General features: G+C 35.7%; 1 pseudogene across 1 annotated transcript; it reads right to left on the reverse strand.

Annotated features, from left to right (window-relative positions):
• Window positions 1–5292: 5292 nt before the first annotated feature.
• Window positions 5293–20880, reverse strand: LOC309614621 (ATP synthase F(0) complex subunit B1, mitochondrial pseudogene; annotated as a pseudogene). The gene is made up of 3 exons: window positions 20821–20880; window positions 19411–19660; window positions 5293–15647 (listed from the first exon to the last, which is right to left on the reverse strand). The product of its transcript is annotated as an ATP synthase F(0) complex subunit B1, mitochondrial pseudogene (transcript).
• Window positions 20881–20980: the final 100 nt, after the last annotated feature.

The raw sequence follows: 20980 nt of genomic DNA on the forward strand, positions 1-20980 counted from the left end.
TTTATATGGAACAAATAGGTTGACAGTAAATATAATGTGCTACCCACAGCACTTTAGGTCTAAAACATTTTGCATATAAACATTTTAACACACAATTTTCATCACATTAAAAGAAAAAGAGTGTATAACATGAAGAAGATATACTTAACTTCTCTCAGAATGAGATTCAAAAACAACATCCTCTGGAAATTTGGTTTTCTCACAGGGTACTCTTGATTACAAAGAGAAAGGTGTCACTTAGTAAGAAAAGAAATTCATTTCCTTGCATTTCATTTTTCCCTTGTTCACATTATATTGCAATTCAGTTGCCACTTTAGCTAAGTGATCCCCTTAAATAATCTCATTTACACCTACACACAGTTTTTTAACTTGGTCTGGATTTCTTATACCAACATGTGTTGTTCGTAGATGGAAGTTGCTAAGCTTTTCATTCAACTGGGATAATTTCAAGACCATAATGATACCCCTGAAATAAATTATTTAATATATTTTTTGACAATAGTAAAGCAACTCTTCTGGGTAATTGATGCGAAGTAAGCTACAGCATTGGTTGTATATTCATTTTTCTTCAATGTATGCAATTATCCACTCAGCCTGTACCCATTAATATTATTTTTCTTCCTAAGCTGGAATTATTTAAAGCCATTAGAAAATAATCCAAAGAATTCTATTTGCTGAATAAATTTTAATTTGCATGGCACCAGGAATTTTTTATTAATGGGAAATAAATTATTGCAATCTTTGGGAAGGAGACAAGTTAATAGCTTTGTGAAAAGCAATGGAGAGAAAATGATCTTGAAAAGGTCAGGTCTCCTGTCACAGTGTCTTCATGCACAATTAAAACAAGTCAAAAAAGTGGCTATATAATCAGGACCATGAATATGCATTATATCCTAATGAGAGTGTGAAGATGTAGCAGGCTTAGTGCTAAAGTCATGGTGGGGTGGTGACATAAAAATGGTAATTTGTGATGTAGTACTTAACTGTGTTTCTCTTCTTACAGAAAACTTAACTCTTTAGTAGCTAGTCCATCCTACCTTGGTGTAATTAAGCTCTTTCTACTTTTCATGGAACAACAACAAAAATAAAATTAAAAGAACAACCCTATTAATTCTGTGAGAGAAAGAAATAGCCAAACATTATCTACTGCCATGTTTGTGTTAATTTAAGGACTAAATTTTTCATTTTGCCATCAATTGCTTTGATCTTTCAAATAGTTGTATATGTCTGTGTGTGTCTGAGCACATGTATAAGTACATTTTAATTCAAAATAAATTTTACTAGTCCTATCCTTTACTAGTCATACCTAAGCTATCCATGTCACCTCTATTTTTCTATCACCCTTCTTCACTCAGTCACCCTAGGATATTTCATGAATCCCTAACAAATGACAAGGAAAAAGAATAGCATCATGCTTTGATGGAATTTTTTAAATCATGAGCAGTTTTTATCTTGAACACCTTATTACATGTTATATTGTTTATGAGTGCTCTTTTCTGTAGGAAAAGCCTTTAGAAATGACATTAGCAGAAATAACTGGCTACATCAAGAAGTTAACTTAAGTTCTTAAGTGGTCAATTACCTCTGGGTAATGGCAGCTTCACTGGGTCATTCTGCTGCTGCTCTGTGTGCTATTGAGTCAGTTCTGGCTATTCTACATTTTAATTGAAAAGCAGTATGAACATTCTGATTCAGTGATCATTTAATAAAAATGGTGACTGAACAATGATTCTGATTAGCTAATGGCAATTTAAAGGTTTATAGAACCTTTCACAATTCTGCCTGCTTATTCTGGAATATTAATAGAAGAACTTGAACTAAGATTTCTGTTTTTATCTTGATAAGAAGGAAAAAATTTTGGAGAAAAGCAGGAGTTTCTCTTCATGCATTTTGGATGGCAACTGTAAATAGATAACTCTGAATGTTTTTGACAATCAAAACCAACATGGGAGGGGTCTTTGTCTCTACCTCTGCTGGAAGTGAACACCAGTCATCCTGTTAGCCTGGTTTCATTTTTCAAAGAATTGTTTCAATGTTTCTACCTAGGATCTCAGTTTATATTCTCTAGTCATTTATATTGTGAGACCTTACCTCTAGGACTCTGTAAAGCTGAGGGGCGACCCTTTCTTACAAATAGTGCAGAATGCTGTGATTTCAGATCAACAAGCCCCCACAAATATTCTTCTATTTGATGCATTTCAACAATTAGAGACTCGTTTATTTGGCTGTTTAAATGTGTGGTCATTAAGAATAATAATACGTGTTACAGAATGCTACAAAGAATTCTGAAAGTAGGAGCTAAGGATGTTGAAAACAAGTTTCATCCCTTTATAATTTTCCCAAGGGTCAGCCCTAAACATATTCTAAATTGCATAGGACTATGTATTGCATAGTCTTCGTTGTGTAGGACTTAAATACAAGTAGGGTTAAATATTTTCTTTCTTTGCATCAATGCTATTCTTGCCTTATATTAATCATTAAGTACATATTGCTAACTATATAGTACTGATAAGCACAGGAATCAGGAGACTGGAAACAAAAGAAGTGTCTACACTGGAGCAGGTTTTGAAATTGAATTCATCCCTAACAATACAGTGATGGAGTATAATTTTTTTAGGGGGGTAGTTAGGTAAACATACTCTGCAATATCCACTAGGTGCAGTCAAAAACAAGCTTGATAATACTTAACTAAGTATAAAACAAAAGCATTATCTGGACTTAATATCATGACTACCCCGAAATAGAAAACATTAAATAACCCAAAGACCACTCACCTTGAAAGCTCTGGTTTTGGTTTGGTTTGGTTTGGTTTGGTTTGGTTTTGTGCGTGAGCTTTATTCAAAGGATAATCCCCTTGGACCTTGGTCAGTACCTCTTAACATGTAATATATGCACAATTCTAAAAGTTGGTTTCCTTGGGCCATTTTGAGGAGTGTGTGTATCAATGTGGATTTAAAGTCATTAAACATGGAGTTTGAGTCCAGTTCTCACATTTAGTTCAATTATAGTTCCATTTCTTAGTAGCTGTTTGACTTAAGCAAGCTGATTAAATTTTGAGCTTAATTATCTTTTTACCAATGAAGAAGTAACAATAGCCACTTCACAGGGCTGTAGCAAAAATATGTCAGTGTCTTAGCAGAGTATCTATTTAATAGCAGAACATTGAGACAGGTTAGTTTCCTTTTTTTATTCTCTCAGTCCGAAGCAGATTAGAAGTAGAACAGCTTCTCCATTGTCCATGGCACTTCCTTATTGATCAAGTCACCCTCATTAATGGGGTTGAGGGGGAGATCCAAAGCCCTGAGGTGTACCACTTCCAATGGTTCCCCAGGAAGAGGCAAAAATGGACATTGCCTGACAACTTCCTCCCTTCCTCATCCTGCAAGATGAAGCTAGAAAGCAGCATGCTTCAATCAACAAGGGAACTGCGCAGAGTAGAAACTACATGGAAGCTATATCTGTACTTCCCCCTCCTTCCAACTACTCCTTTTCCTCCCTTCCCTTTCCCATTCAGACGCCTTGGGAATGTGAAGGGGATGGAAAAATGTCTAGACTCCACAAACAGATCAAACTGTGGTCCTCATCAAACAGAAGGCAAAACATCAGATCTTCCTCAGCCTTGGCCTAGGAAATTATGGGGAACAGAAGGAAGAAAGGACAACAAAAAATACCCAAAGAAAATAAAATATAAGATAAAAATGGAAATTGTAAGAACTATAGGATGGTATCTATATACACTTATTAGTAGACTAACCGCAAGATTATAAGTTTAATACTAAGTCCAATGAAGGTGGATGATATTTTTTAAATGTTGCTACTGTCATGATAAATTATCAACATACTGATAAAAATATTTTTCTAAAACTATACAGTAATTGAATAATAATATGATTTAATTCTCAAATTATTGGTTTAAAAGTCTTGGGTGCCATGAGAACAGCTGAATATTTTGCAGGAAATGGGTCCAACATCACATCATTCACTCATTAAGTAGATAGTTATTAAGAGGCCTAAATAGGGAGAAAAGGTTTTAAACAAGCAACCATTTAACTAAATACTACTGAGTAAAAAATTTAAAAATACCTTGGTTCAGATTTTATTATAAAATGTATTTGAAGAAAAGCTGTGTTTTTCCAAACTGTTTTTCCATATCATAATGTATTTACTATTTATAGCACACATGAAATAAGAATTTCCATAGGTATGCTTCCCATTTGAAAGATGAAAACCTTGAGGCAAGGAAATGCTATAAAATTGACCAGACCACCCAGGCAATTAATCTTAGGGCTAGAAATTGATGGAATTTCTCTGTTCCTTAGGCATGATGGAATTTCTCTGTTCTTAGACAACATTAATTGATTATAGGATTTGCCAGAATAAAGTCTAATGTCTAAATAGCAAGTGCCCTATCTGAGTTTTTCATTTTTTAAAGTTACTGATTCAAAATACAATTTAATTTAATGGCTATTTTCTGAATTCCTATAATGTTGTTGAGCTTAGATGAGGCTAAGGTTTTTGCTATTCCTACAAGAAACTTACAGTCTAATAAAATTCACTAACCTGCAGGTTTATAAAGTACCTTCATGATTATCATTGTTTTCCAAATTCTGCTTAACCAGAAGGCATGTTAAATGAAGTATGACACTTTAAAAATGTATCACAATGCACACATTTTCAAATTTCTGTCTGCTTAAGAATTTCATGGGCTGGTCAGATTCTGATTTAATAAGATCCAAGAATCTGAATGTTCAACAAGCACCTCACGTGTTCTTATGCCTGTGGTGGAGACCCCACTTTCAGAAGATCTGCCTCAACCTCCTTCCTTGTCCTGTGCTCACTCGGCCACTGTGTTATTTCTGATTTAATATAGGTAGCCAGAGTCTCAGCTGCAGGTTATAGCACTCACACAAATGCTAAAGAAGCACCAATTATAGTGTACAGGGAGGTCTGTATGTTAGGGAAGATTTTTATTTTAAGATGAGATACTATAGTGGAAAGATGAAGACCACAATAGGAAGGAGGCAGGAACACATCTAAAATGGAAATAACATGTGTTGGAAATGAGGATATAGGACTGATCAGAGTAAAGGCTACACCAGCATGGAGACAGATCAAAGTCCTTTAAATGTAAGAGAGAAATCACCAAGAGGGAAGGCTGCCCAAGCCCTAGATAATCAGGTCAGTTGAATATAGAACCCACTCCCCTTTCTTTCTTCCCCAATCTTAGAAAAAAAGAAAATATTAATGTCAAGGAATGGTGAAATATTTTTCATTTGCATGGACTTCAAAGACTGTTATGTGTTAACCCAATACTAACATAATGAAGGGACATGCTTGATTAGGGCTTCAGCACTAACGTGGCTTCTTCTAGAACAAATTATGGAAGACTGTGACTTAGAAGGACTGTATATATGCCAAATCTCATACCCAAATGACAGAGTTCATTATTTTAATATGCAGGAAACAGAATATCTTTTTGTTGCACAGAAATGTCTTTGCTATGAGTGGTTCATCTGTGTGCATTTTTTCACATTCAAACCTATTAATTCACTCATTCATTCATTCAAGAAGTATATATTGTGTGTTACTGTGCATGGAATAATAACAGAGAAAGAGGAATTTAAAAATTAAAAGTATGTTTTTTCCTAAAGGAGCTTAAATCTAGATTATAGAAAGGGGACAGATTTTAAAGTAAACCAGTGTAGATAAAAAGGTAATCTCTTTATTGGAGAACTAGACAAAATGTAGAAGAAAAATCACACCTGGTATAAGCCAAAGAACTCAGGGAAGATGGAATTATAATGAAGTAGTTAACCAGGTGGACCAGAAAGATGAAGGTGCGCCAGGCAGCATACATAGTGGCTGCAGGTCAAGGCAGCCTGAGAGAATATGATGTGTTTGGAGGCTTGGAGAGAGATGAGGCTGAATGAATTAGTAGGGACCAGTTTATGGAGGTTCTTGTACACTGTGCAAAGAAGTTTTAAATATTTCTTTTATGGAGAGAGACACTGAGAAAATTTTAAACACAGTTTGACATTGTGTTTTGGGGCCAGAAAGGTCATTCTAGAAAGTTCGTGAAGAAAAGTTGGAATGAGAATAAGTCGCAAAGATTGATCATGAAAGACTTAGTACATCATTATAAAGGTTTTTGAGAGATCATGGAGAGCTACTGAGAGATTTTAAGCAGGTGAGTAATCTTATTAGATTTACATTTTAGAAAGTAATTTTTCCTTTTTTGGAAACAACATGAAGGTGGGGTTGAAGGCAACAAGACTAGCTTGTGGAATGGGCAGGTGTGAAGTGGGGACAGTGAGGGGGAGGAGACAGATACCTGAGCTCTTCGTGAGATAAAAGCCACTGAACTTGGCCTTGGTTGGATTTGGTGTGTTAGAGAGAGCCAAGTAGAGGATGACTCTTAGTACTTCTAGATTTCAAAAATCTGGGTGCTTCCATATGCCAAATATAGGCAGATTTTGAGGGGAAAGAGTATGAGTTAGTTTTTTAGATCTGTAGAGTTTAATGAGACTTGGAAAATTCAATTGCTATTTGAGGCAGATTTGCCACAAAGCTGATGAAACTTAAGTTTCAGGGCCCCTCCCTCATACAGATCCCTTCCAAGGTCCCAAAAGCTAACCTAACAAAATTGTATTTATACTTTTATTTTCTATAAAGAGAGCCTCAAAAGGATAATTTTCAGGTTCCACAAACCTGGATCTTCCCCTCCTAAGAGACAAATGACACTGTGAATCTAAACCCATGCAGAGAGAGGGGTGTAAGGGGGCAGCGTGTACAGAGGGAAATGAAAATGTTATTGTGTTGGTGGCTGCTTGAAATAAATGAGCTATCAGCTCTGCTTTAACTATTTGTTTGATGTAAAGATATTTGTTTTAATAGATATTTGATATACATAAGGTTTAAAGCATGTAGTGATACTGATCCCTACATGCCATTTTCACAAATTCTTTCTGGAATGTTGTAAAAGTATCACTGGATTGATGAGTAATTGGGTAGAGAAACTTTAAAATTCCCTTGAGCTTAAAAATTTCATGACTGGCATAACATGGTGGTTATGCTCTGTGGTCCAGTCATTCCAAACCACTTGTAGTTCCTGGGAAATGTTAGTTTGTCTGTTCTTTTCCTAGTACACTGGACAGAAACCTATTCGTTTCTTATACCAAGTTTCTTCTGACCACTTCTACCCCAGAGAACTGGCACTTTCTCTTTCATGCCCCTGTACCTATTACTAGCAAATTACTTATAACACTTTACTGCTCTTAAATTTTATGTCCCTCAATTATATAGAACAGGGGTCATCAGACTGTAGCTCAGAGGCAAAATCCAGTTCACCATCTGTTTCTGTAAATATAGTTTTATTGGAAGACAGTCACATCAACACATTTATGTATTTTCTCGGGATGCTTTTGTGCTATATATAGACAAAGTTGAGTAATTGTGACCATGGCTTTATGGCCAACAAAGTTTAAAATATTTACTACCTGACCCTTTACAGAAAAGAAGTTCACCAACTCCTGATATGAAGAATTCTTTGAGAGAAATTAACACGATATATTCTTTTTCTGTATCCTCAATATTTAGCAAGTTCCTGGAATAAAGGAGGTACTCAATAAATATTGAGACAAACAATTTCATCACCATCATCCTTCTCATCACATTGGACAGTTACATATAAGTGTACAATTTTCCAAAATGTTTAAAAATAATCAGAGGTGTTTCCAAAAAGGACAATGAAAGCCACTGAATTGGGAGGATTTGGGAGATTTTGGAGACTCAAATTGAATAATTGAGTTAAGCATGATGGTCTCCAGAAAGCAAGAAGAATGTAAACAAAACAAGGATGATGTCAAAACATGTGGGATGAGTAGAGCACCTTCAACCTTTCTCATTTTCTCTCTGTCTCTCTTTCTCTGTATCTCTCCTTTCCTTCAGAAATTCATAGATATATACACAAACACACACACTAAAAATTGATTTCAACCTATTTATCATCAAGAGAATAAAAGAAGAGAGGGAGAACTTAAAAAGAGGGTCTATGACCATTAACAAAAGACTTTCTAAATGATAATCTAGTGGATTTCATGATCAGATTTATGGTGATTTTTTTCCAGAAGCCCAGAAGTGTCATCTACACTAATAAGGCCTTCTATTTATCAACAAATTATTCTATTTGGTATCCTGACTTTTGAAGAAATGCAGACACAGGTGCAAGAAACTTGTCAGTCTTTGCAGCCTGTTTGGCCATTTGGAATGCAAACAATAAAAGGAATTAAAATATAAACATCAACTGTATTTTGCTTTATTGAATTCACAATTCAAAAGCTCATAATGTCAACAATGTTGACATAATTAAATAACATAATTAAAACAATTTTAGAATTAAAATATGCTGGCTTCTTTGATGATTACAAAGATTATATCTTGGAAAGAGGGCAAAATAAATGGGGACTACTCTTTTTAAGCTTATAAATTACAAAGTTGAAAGTCAATTTATGAATAAAAAGTCAGCACAAACTTTGAAGAAATTTATCTACTTCCCAAATACAATGTATAGTACAGTTCTAACATTTATACATCAATATAAAAATTACAGTCAACATTTAGGCCAAAGGTCTAAAGTTACAGGTTTTAAGGGTGGACAGAGGCAAAATTATTCCTTAGAAATAATTATCCCTCTCTTGTTGTCTCCTTTTTACTCCTCAGTAATGGCTAAGAGGCTGTGGTAGATTATTTGCAAAAATGACCACAAATCTCTCTTCCTTAGACATGGGTCCCCTTGCAGTGTGGCTTTGCCACTCTTCTCATGAGGAGGTGGGATCTAATTCCCCTTCCTTGGAATCTGGACTGACCTTGTGACTAGCTTTGAATGTGGTGGAAGGAAAGCTGTGTGACTTCCAAGTGTCTGTCTGAAAAGACCTTGCAGCTTCTGCCCTTGCAGAAGCTGAGACCCCCAAACTGTGAAAATTCCAGAGACGCAAAAACATGGAGAGAGAGTCCCAGCTATTGCAACCATCCCAGCCACTTAGCCCGATCCTTCAACTGACTGAAGCCTCATGAGTGAGCTAGGCAAGAACAGCAAAAGGACTGCCCAGTTAACACAAGTAATAACTTGTTGAAGTTTTTAGCCACTATGGTTTGCGGCTGGTTTGTTATGCTGCAACAGATAACTGATACAGGGGTCAAGACTATTTTAGAGACTACACAGGACTTACCACCATTTATCCTGACTATCCATGTGAGAGTGGTAGAAGCAGCTGCAGCACTCATTTTTACAGTGTTCATGATATTTTTAAATGCCAAACTATCATTATCTTTATTGGAACAATGTTATATTTTTTGTTTATTAAAAAACCTAAAACCTAAATCATTTATACCTTGAGACTTACTCAGAAAATCAATGTTACAATAAAATTCTGATTCCAACAAGTTTGCCCTCATTTGGAAAGTATTCTGAACATATCTTTTCATGTGCTTAAAATCTAGTTATCTCCTTATTTTAATTTTCATTTCTTAAGTTGATTGGGAATCTCTTATCTTTTATATTTATAATTCATTTTTACTTCCCCAGAGTCAATTTCGACCACCATCAATTCCAAGGTCTCTGCTGGAGTGGTCTTAGAATGGAGGTGTGTGATAGTACTGAAAGCAGGGGGAAAGTACCATTGGGGACTAGCAGGGGAGAAAAGAAGAGAAGTAGATTCTGGGAACCAATTCTCAACCTTCTGAATTCTGATAAATTCCTTTCCTCAAGGACTGAATTCCTTTGGAATCCTTCTCTTTCACTTGCTAAACCTTCCAGGTCTTGACTTTATTTGTTAGGACCTGGCCTACTCCTCTCCAGTAAAATTTGTCTTAATCAAAACGTGCTTCACCAAATATCCTACCTAAAGAGACTCAGCTAGGGAGACTCAGGCCTGAGAGATATGGTCTTGAGCAGACATCTTTTCAAGGACAGTAGTAACTAATAAGTCAGAGTAGAAAATTATGGATATTGTATCTGACTTTTTTTCCTGCTCTTTCAACATTGGATAAATAAATATAAAATTCTGGCATGCTCACTGTGCCCCAACATTAAAATCAGTAAGAAAAGCTTGTTCACTGCTGTCAAGAGATGAATTCAATTTGAATTTTAAGGTTTACCACTTCCATAGGGCTTTGGCTCACCTCTAGTTATAGCCTCTAGCTTGTTTCCTCATCAGCCAGCTCCCTCCACCCCCAACACTACCACCAACTACCATTCCACATTTGGCTCTTTGAGCAATCCATGACCATCACTCAGTCTCACATGTGGGAGGGGATAAGGCATGAACCAATCCTCCAGGCCCTGTGAGAACACTTCACAATTTTTGACTTCCTGTCATTGAGATTGATACAGCATCCTTGCTTCTGCTTGATCAAGAGTGTGTCCATATGTCTTCTATCTCCCACAGCCCATCAAGTCCCCAAATAATATAATAACTATCACTTCTGAGCATTTACTATGTGCAAGGCACTGTTCTGAGAGTTTTATAAGTACTCACATTAAATATTTACATCAGCATCGTTATTATCATATTGTCACCCTTAAGTTCTGTGACAATGTGTTTAGTAGCTATTCTTTATAATATGAAGCTACTTACACCAATTTTCCTCTGCCTGGGGGCTTTACCTAAAATCCCAAATACTTATTACAAAAGCATAAGAAATATTTTTTTCCCTCCCACAGCCTTTTAGAGAATCACAATACACATTAGCATGGTGAAAGTCTTGAGAAGTCTTATAGTTATTTTTTCAATTTATTTAATCTTATTTAACTCATTGCTTCCTAAACTTATTTACCATGGAAACTTTCTCCTTAGCCACTTAACAGTTTTGCAGACACATTTTGAAAATGGTAAATTCTATAAATATAATCAGCAAAACAGTGGGATTCTGATAACAATTTCTATTCCCTCTTCATGCAGAGCTGGTGAAAACTCCTCAGCAGTATGGCAAAAAGAATAGCTCATGTTCTGGTTTTATCTGGATCATTCTGCATTTTTTATTTGTTAATATCCCACACTTTTCTAGATCTTTGCGGGTCTATGAAAGAAAGTCATTATTTCATATGGAGGCCCTTAATCTTAGTCATCATGTATAATTTATTAAAGGTTCATTTTAAGAACATGAACAAGAGGTCTCTTAAAGGTTCACTCCTTTTACTGCCCAGAGGTGGTTGGCCTCTGTTTCTTGGATATTGCAACTCTTTTTTCTAATTAGAGTGTTCTGTTTGTTATCTGCTCCTGGGTTCTGGGTGATCTTTTTTCTCTTTGTGATGCAGGGACGGTGTAGTCTTTAAATCTCCTTTTGGCAGGAAGCATAACTTTCTGATATAAATCTGAACTGGAAAATGTGTCTCTCCTTAGGCAATGACATGCAGATACCAGAACACTTCCTTTTGAATGCTTGCTTGTAACAACTAAAAGAGGTGGGGTAAGGGATGAGGTATCTACTCTCAATATTCCCAGTGATTTTTGTCTCTGTTTGAGGACAGAATACCCAGAAAACATGCTATATGTATGACATTCTCCATTGTCTGCCAGTAATCTCTTATAGAAATAGGCCAGGCCAATCTATAAAAACATTGGTGCATTATTGAAACTGTTAGGAAAAGAACCAAGGGAGCCACTACAAGTCCTTTGACAGATATAACTCCTGGCGTTTAAATCTTACTCTGTGGTTTTGTTTGCAGTCAATTTAAGGTCATTTTGATCCACTTAGTGCCAGGAATGGTTGTGCCTATATTGCATGTCTGAAGTAGCAGAAATTTTCTCAAGAAATATGAAATCAAAAAGGAAGGAATTTTTGTCATTCTGCAATAGTCTACTTGGGGTGCTCTTCTAAGAGAGCACTCTAAGGCAACATTGTCCAAAAGAAGTTTCTACAATATGGAAAATCTTCTATAATCTGCATTCTTCAATACAGTAGCTAATAGTCACATGTAGCTATTGAGCATATGAAATGTGGCAAGTGTATTGGAAAAAAATGAATTTTAAATTTCATTTACTTTTAATTAAATTTAAATTTGTATAGGCACATGTGGCTAGTGCTACTCTTTTGAACAGTGCAACTCTAAAATGCTTACAGCACAAGTAGTCAGTAGAACTGTCAAATCAAAAACATCCATTACTTTTATTTTCCAAAATTAATAAAATTAAAGGAAAAACACACAGATCAAAATCTGTAGTGTGCAATCCATGTTTCTGTTTATAGTAATGTTTATGTGTGAGTTATCTGTGTGTGAGACATAGCAACTATAGGTCATCAAAAAGATAGAGTATCTAGTAGGCATCATGCCTGGTACTAGGTACAGGAGAAAATAGGAGACATCAAGGTAAACAAAGTTGTGAAGAGCAATTTATAGCATCTGGGATGAATTGGTCATGAAATAAGAAACAAAACAAGCAAAATAGTAAATAACTCACTAAAGGAAAATGTTATATACTAAAAAGCAAAATGTTTAAACGATTTGGGGTTTCCTTCACTGACCACAAAACAAAAAATGAAAACATAGAGTTAGTGAAAAGAAAGTCTAAATTCTGGACTTGTTTTGTGAGGATCTCCTGTCCCTGTTCTTACGTCCTACCAAATAAAGTTCAACATCCAGATCTTGATTGAATGTTTCTGGATTCTAGAGGGTCCAGAAGTCAACCCATTCAACAAAAATAAGGTCTTCCCAAAGACTCCTGAAACTTAACTTTAGCCTGGATTGACCCAGGTTTAACTTTCAGTCATTTGTTTTCTTGTAACTTTAGCATGCTGCAAAACAAAATTGAAATGTCAATAAAAAACATATATTGCCAAATACATTGGAACATTAAAAAGGCCACAGGGGAGAATTTGACAACTAGTGATAAAGTTAAATTTGAAGTACATAAGTACATACAATTGGCTGAAGTAAGTATAATTTACTTGTCAATATAACAGTCCTTAAAAAGATCACATTATCAGCAGGTTATAAACTATTACACTAAGGTTGAGTTATAATACTCTTTCTAAACATTAGCAGAGTAAATTGAACTGGATGAAGCAAAGAAATGTACAATGTGGAGGAGGGAGAGGGATGGACTGGGAATTTGGGGTTGGTAGATGCAAACTATTACATTTAGAATGGATAAACAACAAGGTCCTACTGTATAGGACAGGGAACTATATCCAATCTCCTGGGATAAACCATAATGGAAAAGAATATTTTTTAAAAATCTGTGTGTGTAGAACTGAGTCACTTTGCTGTACAGCAGAGATTGGCACAACATTGTAAATCAGTTATACTTCAATTTAAAGAAAAAAAGAAATGTACAGATGTGAAAAAAAAAAGATGAAGAAAAAGTAAAATGTAATACAGGAAAAATAAGTTAGCTGAAAATATCAAAGCAAAATAGCCAGACTCCAGCGAGAAATGAATTCTTTGATGTGTTGTATCCATTATCTGATTTTGGATTTAAATACAAAGTAAAAATATGAGAAAAGCTTTGACATCATAATGTATTCTCTTTGCAGATATCTGAATTGATTCTTACATGATATGATAAATATCTGTGAATAAAAAACCCACATGGCTTCTAGTTTTATCTCCTCAGCCAGTTATTAACGAATCTTTTCTAAAGTCCAACATTAAATGGATACCAAAAAACCTAGCTTCATTTATTTTGCTCTGAATGACATTTAATAATTTTAAAGTTTTTAACATGAAGACTTTTCTTATACTTTTGTTTAAATGCTATTTGATTTTACTTTATCTTATTAAATACCCTTAGTACACCCCTTAATGTGTCTATGTATTTTTTGCCTTCTTTTTAAGTGATTTATTGAATTGATTTCTTTCTTTCTTTTTTTCTTTTTTGTATTGAAGTAGAGTTAACTGCCAATCTTATATTAGTTTTGGGTGTACAAAACTGTGATTCCATACTTTTATAGATTATGCAAAATACAAAGTTATTACCCTATTACTGTGTGCTGTACACTATATCCTTCTGACTTATTTATTTTATAACTGATAGGTTGAAACTCTTACACCCTTCACCTATTTCATACATCCCCTCACCCATTACCCTCTGGCAACTACTAGATTGTTCTCTGTGTTTGTGAATCTATTTCTGTTTTATTATATTTGTTTGTTTTGTTTTTCAAGTTCCACATATAAATGAGAACATACAGTATTTGTCTTTCTCTGTGTGGCTTATTTCACATAAATAAGGCCCTTTAGGCCCATCCGTGTTGTCAAAAATGGTAAAATTTCATTCTTTTTTATGGCTAATAATAACCACATCTTCTTTATTTATTCATCTGTCAATGGACACTTAGGTTGCGTCCATATTGTGGCTATTGTATTGAATAAATATTGCTGAAATGAACATAGGAGTGCATTATCTTTTCAAATTAGTGTTTTCATTTTTCAGATAAGTACCCAGGAGTGGAATTCTGGATTGTATGGAAGTTCTATGTCTTTGTTTGTTTGTTTGTCACTTTATTGCAAGATGGTTGAATTAATTAAAAATTTAAACTATAACTTGATAATCTTTAGTCCGGTACCAAATTTTATTCAAAGCAAACTGCTTATTCAGAAGTGATCATGGAATAATTCAATGTAGAGCAAGAAGGATGAGAGAAACATCTTACTGGCCAATAGATTGTTTTATTTCTCGCATTATATGAAACTCAAACTTTTCATTTTTAGGAAAGGTCAACTCTAACTTCAGTAGACAGCAATATACAAAGATTCTGTCACATAGGCTAGTTTCCATTTAGTCAGTCAACTATTTCTAGCTCTCTCAGTTGGTATAGATGCATTTACAGAACTGGCTGTGCTTTAGTCTTCTTTGTGAGCAGCTTTAGATGTGCTATGCACTTGTCAATTGTCTCCTTCTCCTTCTGTGCAGAGATGCTCTGCACCACATTCTTCTCCACCCAGTCTATCATGTGCTCTTGTTCCTTTTGACACATCATATTCTGCACAGAGATATGATAGTCCAGGCGATTCTTTACCTCCTTGTATACTCTATGCAACTGTTCCTGTTAAGTAACCTCCAAGGCCATAGCAATGTTATTCCTCTGGACATCAAAAAAGTAATGGAGCTTTAGAACCAGTGCCTGCTGTAACTTCTTCAGATCAATCACATCCTGGATTTGTTTGATGGAAGACTGTTTTGCCTCTTCCAGTTGGGCAATTTTTTGCTCATTGAGTTTATCAGCAAACTCCCCAATAGAGGCACCATATTTTTTAACTACATAGACAAGCAATCCTATTGTTGATATTGTGGAGAAAGTCTCTGGAGTTATCACATATATTTCTTTGGAGAGTAAATATAAGATAAGCCCAGTTCTGAGCACATAGGGTCCTGTTACACCAGTTTCAGGGTAAAGGAACTGGAAGAACTCCTCAGGGATCAACCCAAAATGAACTTTTCCTCCATATTCAGGAAGAGGTGGTACAGGGGCAAGACTTGGCAGCCCTGTATGAAAGATCCTTATTGCCTGTAATACCCCTGGACTGAGGAGGGCTGCGTTCTTCAGAGAGGGTACTGCTGCAGCAGCAGCAGAAAGTACCACCCAGTAGCATCTACACAGCAGTCTTGGTGCCCCAGTAGCAGTTCTATTATTAATTTTTGAGGAAACTCCATAATGTTTTCACAATTGAGTATGATGTTAGCTGTAGGTTGTCATAAATGGACTTTATTATATTGAGGTATGTTCCCTCTATACAATTTTTGTTGAGAGTTACTTTTTTTTATCATGAATGGATGCTGAATTTTATCAAATGCTTTTTCTGCATTTATTTAGATGATCATGCGAATTTTATCCTTTGTTTTGTTAATATGGTGTATTGCATTGATTGATTTGTGGATATTGCACCATCCTTGCATCTCTGAAATAAATCCCACTTGATCATGATGTATGAATCTTTTAATGTATTGTTGAATTCGGTTTGCTAATATTTTGTTGAAAATGTTTGCATCTATGTTCATTGGGGATACTGGCCTGTGATTTCTTTTTTTTTTTTTTTTTTTGGTAGGGTCTTTGGTTTTATTATCAAGATAATGCTGGATTTGTAGAATGAATTTGGGACTTCCTTGGTGGTGCAGTGGTTAAGAATCCATCTTCCAGTGCAGGGGACATGGGTTCGAGCCCTGGTCCTGGAAGATCCCACATGCCGTGGAGCAACTAAGCCTGTGTGCCACAACTACTGAGCCTGCGCTCTAGAGCCCAAGAACCATAACTACTGAGCCCATGTGCCACAACTACTGAAGACAGCGCTCCTAGCACCCTTGCTCCACAATAAGAGAAGCCACATGATGAGAAGCCCTCACACCACAACAAAGAGTAGCCCCCATTCGCCACAACTAGAGAAAGCCCATGTGCAGCAACAAAGACTAAATGCAGTCAAAAAATAAATAAATAAATAAAATAAAATTTAAAAATATATATTATTTTAAAAATTATATGTTTTAAAAAAAAGAATGAGTTAGAAGTGTTCCCTCCTCTTCAAATTTTTAGAACTCGGTTGAGAAAAATATGTGTTAACTCTTCTCTTTAAATGTTTGGTAGGTCTCCTGTGAAGCCATCTGGTTCTGAACTTTGGTTTATTGGGAATTTTTTGATTATTGATTCAATTTCAATGCTAGATTTTCTATTTTTTCCTGATTCAGTTATGGAAGATTGTATGTTTCTAGAAATTTATCCATTTCTTCTAGGTTGTCCAATTCAATGTCATATAATTGTTGGTAGTATTTTCTTATGACTGTATTTCTGTGACATCAGTTGTAACTCCTCTTTCATTTCTAATTTTCTTTGTGTTCTCTCTCTTTTTTTCTTGATATGAGTCTGGCTAAAGGTTTATCAATTTTGTTTATCTTTTCAAAGAATCAGATGTTAGTTTCATTGGTCTTTTCTATTGTTTTTGGTCTCTATTTTATTTATTTCCACTCTGATCTCTATTATTTCCTTTCTTCTACTAACTTTGGGCTTTGTTTTCTGTTTTTGTTTTTTTTTTCTAATTTCTTTGAGTGTAAATTTAAGTTGTTCATTTGAGATTTTTTCTTGTTTCTTGAGGTAGACTTGTATAGCTACAAACTTCCTTATTAAAACTGCTTTTGCTGCATCCCATAGATTTTGGAAAGTTGTGTTTCTATTTTCATTCATCTCAAGGTATTTTTGATTTTCTCTTTTATTTCTTCATTGACCCATTTGTTTTTTAGTAGCATGCTGTTTAGTCTCCAAGTGTTTGAGGTTTTTCCAGTTTTCTTCCTGATATTGACTTCTACTTTCATAACATTGTTGTTGGAAAAAATGCTTGATATGATTTTAATCTTCTTAAATTTATTGAGACTTGTTTTGTGGCCTAGCATGTGATCTGTCCTGGAGTATCTTCCATGTGCACTTGAATAGAATGCATGTTCTGCTGTTTTGGATGGAATGTTCTGTAGATGTCTATTAAGTCCATCTGGTCTAATGTGTCACTTAAGTCCAATGTTTCCTTACTGAGTTTCTGTCTGGATGATTTATCCATTTTTGTAAGTGGAGTATTAAAGTCTCCTGCTATTATTACATACTGTCGATTTCTCCCTTTATGTCTGTTAATATTTGCTTTATGTATTTAGATGCTCTTATATTATGTCCATATATATTTACAAATGCTATATCCTCTTTATGGATTGACCTCTTTATCATGATGTAATGCCCTTTTGTCTTTTGTTATAGCCTTTGTTTTAAAGTCCACTTTGTCTGATAGGAGTATGGCTACCCCAGCTAGCTTTCTTTTCATTTCCATTTACATAGAATATCTTTTTATATCCCCTCACTTTCAGTCCGTGTGTGTGTTTAGCTCTTAAGTGAGTCTCTCGTAGGCAGCATATAGATGGGTCTTCTTTTTTATCCATTCAGCTACCCTGTGTCATTTGATTGGGGCATTTAGTCCATTTACATTCAAAGTGATTATTGAAAAGTGTGTATTTATTGCCCTTTTGTTACTTGTTTTCTGATTGTTTTTGCAGTTCTTCTCTTCTTTCTGTAGTCTCTTCCCTTGTGATTTGATGATTTTTGTTAATGTAATGTTCGGGCTCCTTTCTCTTTGTGTGTGTGTATGTATTGTAGGTTTTTGGGTTTTCGTTACCATGAGGTATGTTTATATGTAGATTAAAAACATATGTATATATACATATGTAAATGTACATATATATTTAAGCCAATAGTTGTTTAAATTCAAACGCATTCTAAATGCTCTACATTTTTCACTCCCCCATCCAAATTTTATGTTTTCTTATGTATCCCTTAACTACTTACTGCAGTTATTGTGATTTTATGACTTTTGTCTTTTAACCTTCCTACTAGCTTTTTAAGTGGTTGATCCACTGCCTTTGTTATATATTTGCTTTTACTGGCAAGATATTTTTCCTTTGCATATAAACACATTTCTTATTATGGCCTATTATTTTCCACTTAAAGAAGATCCTTTAACATCTCTTGTAAGGCCAGTTTAATAGTGATGAACTCTTAGTTTTTCTTGTCTGGGAAACTCTTATCTCTCCTCAATTCTGAATGATAACCTTGCCTGAATGATATCCTAGGTTGTAGGATGTATCCTAGGTTGTTTTCCTTTCAGTATTTTAACTATATCATGCCATTCCCTTTTGGCCAGCAAAGTTTCTGCTGAAAAATCAGCTGATTGCCTTAAGGAGTTCCTTTGTATGTGACTCTGTTTTTCTCTTGCTGCCTTTAAAATTCTCTCTTTAACTTTAAATTTTGCCATTTAAATTATGATATGCCTTGGTGTGGATGTCTTTGGGTTCATCTTGTTTGGGACTCTCTATGCTTCCTGGACCTGGATGTCTGTTTCCTACTGCAGGTTAGGGAAATTGTTCACCATTAAGTCATCTGATATGTTTTCTGCCCCTTTCTCTCTCTCTTCTCTTTCTGGAACTACTGTAATGTGAATGTTAATATTCTTGATGTTGTCCCTAAAGTCCCTTAAACTATCCTCATTTTTTCAAATTTTCTTTGTACTGTTCTGATTGGGTGATTTCTGCTATTCTCTCTTCCAGGTTGCTTATGCATTTTTCTGTATCATTTAATCTGCTGTTGATTACCTCTAACCTATTTTTCATTTTATTTATTGTATTTTTCAACTTTGATAAGTACTTTTTAAAAAATTTTCTATTGAAATTCTCACTGTGTTCCTCAATTCTTCTTCCAAGTCAGTGAACATTTTTGTGGCAGTTCCTTTGAACTCTTTATCAGGTAAATTACTTATCTCCATATCATTAGTTCCCCCGCCGCACCTCCCAGGGGATTTATCTTGCTCTTTCACTTGGAACATATTCCTGTTTTCTCATTTTGTTTGACTTTTTGTGTTTCTCTCTATAAGTTAGACAAAACAGTTACCTGTCCCAGTCTTGAAGATGTGTCCTTGTGTAGGAGCATCACTATGTAGACTGAGTGTGTCTGGTGGCTTTAGAAAGAGTGCTGGAGCTAAAGCAAGCCCCAGCTGGGACCTCTTCCAGTGCATGCCAAGGCCATCACCTTGGTGTGTCTGGGAAAGGGATCTGGAGCTGGAGGGGTTAAAGCCAAAGCCTGACACAGGCTGGGGCTTCTCCTGGGGTGCATCCAAGGCTGCTGCTTTGGTGGAAGGTGGCTAGAGCCAAAGCCCAACACCAGCTGGGGCTTTTCCCAGAGTGTGCTGGGAGCCACTACTTTGGCAGTGGTGTTGGAGCCAGAGCCTAGTGTGGGCTAGGGTGCATGCTGGAATAGCCATGGAAGGCTGGCTAGAGTGTCAAGCACTTTTCAATCTGATGCCTGTGTGCTGGGACTCAGAGCAAGTAAATTTGTCTGTGTGCCCTTTAAGAGTAGATTCTGTTTTCTACAGCCCTCTGGCTTTCCTGGTCCTAAGCCCTGCTGGTTTTCAAAACCAGTTAGGGGGGAGTTGTCTTTCATGTACTGATCCCAGGGCTAGGGTGCCCAAAGTGGACTCTAACCTCTCACTCCTTAGGGAGGACCTCCAAGTTTGAGATATCTCCTTTCACTTTGTGTTGCCTACTGGGGGTGTGGGTCTTGACTAAATTGCTTCTCTTCCCCTCTTACCTGTCTCAGTGTGTTTTTTTTTTTCTTTATGTCCTTAATTGTAGAACAGCTGTTCTGCTAGTCTTTAGATCATTCTCAGAGAGACTTTTTATATACAAACTTGTAGTTTTGATGTGTCAAAACTAAGACGCGGTGAGCTCACAGTCTTCCTTCTCTACCGTCTTGATCCTGCCTCAGTGTGTCTATGTTGAAATGCTAGGAGGACTACTTAACTAGTTTATTAAGCTCCTTTTCTCAGAAAAAAAAGTCCTATTACATTGTATTTAGTTTCCCACTGTAAATTTGTCCCCAAATTCTCTCTTTCCGAGTATTTACATTCTGGTATGTAAGACACAGGATACAAAGTTATTTTTCAACATTTTGAGTTTGTCCTGTTCTAAACATGTAAAATGATGAGGGAACTTCACATCTCAACTACTTACCCAAGGAATACCCAAGATTTTGTTTCATCTGTTTGTTTGTTCAGCTATTGCTTTCATTGAGCCCTATCAGTTGTTTGGTTACCTGAAATCCTCTTACCAGCAGCGCTACGGTTTGATTTTTTGGTCAATTCCCTGAGTAAATTTAGGTGTATTGCCCAATGAGAAAATGATGCCTCCCTCATTCTCACCTAACAAAAGAAGGAGTCATGCCAGTCCAAGTTATTGTAAATTGAGACAGGGTATAAAAATCCTGAAGTGATTCTAGCACCTAGAGATGAGTTATCTGTCTTACCTTGAAGCCCTGAAACTTCTGAGTATTTTGCTTAGCTACAGAGGTTGTGGCCAGCACCATGGACTGTAGGCCGCTAATAACCCATATAATTTTGTTGCATATACAAATTACAGTCATTTGTAGAGTATTATAAAAATATTTTATTTTTTATGTTTAAAAA

The sequence above is a fragment of the Balaenoptera borealis genome, assembly GCF_965194805.1.
Source record: "Balaenoptera borealis genome assembly, chromosome: 17".
Classification (NCBI taxonomy): domain Eukaryota; kingdom Metazoa; phylum Chordata; class Mammalia; order Artiodactyla; family Balaenopteridae; genus Balaenoptera; species Balaenoptera borealis.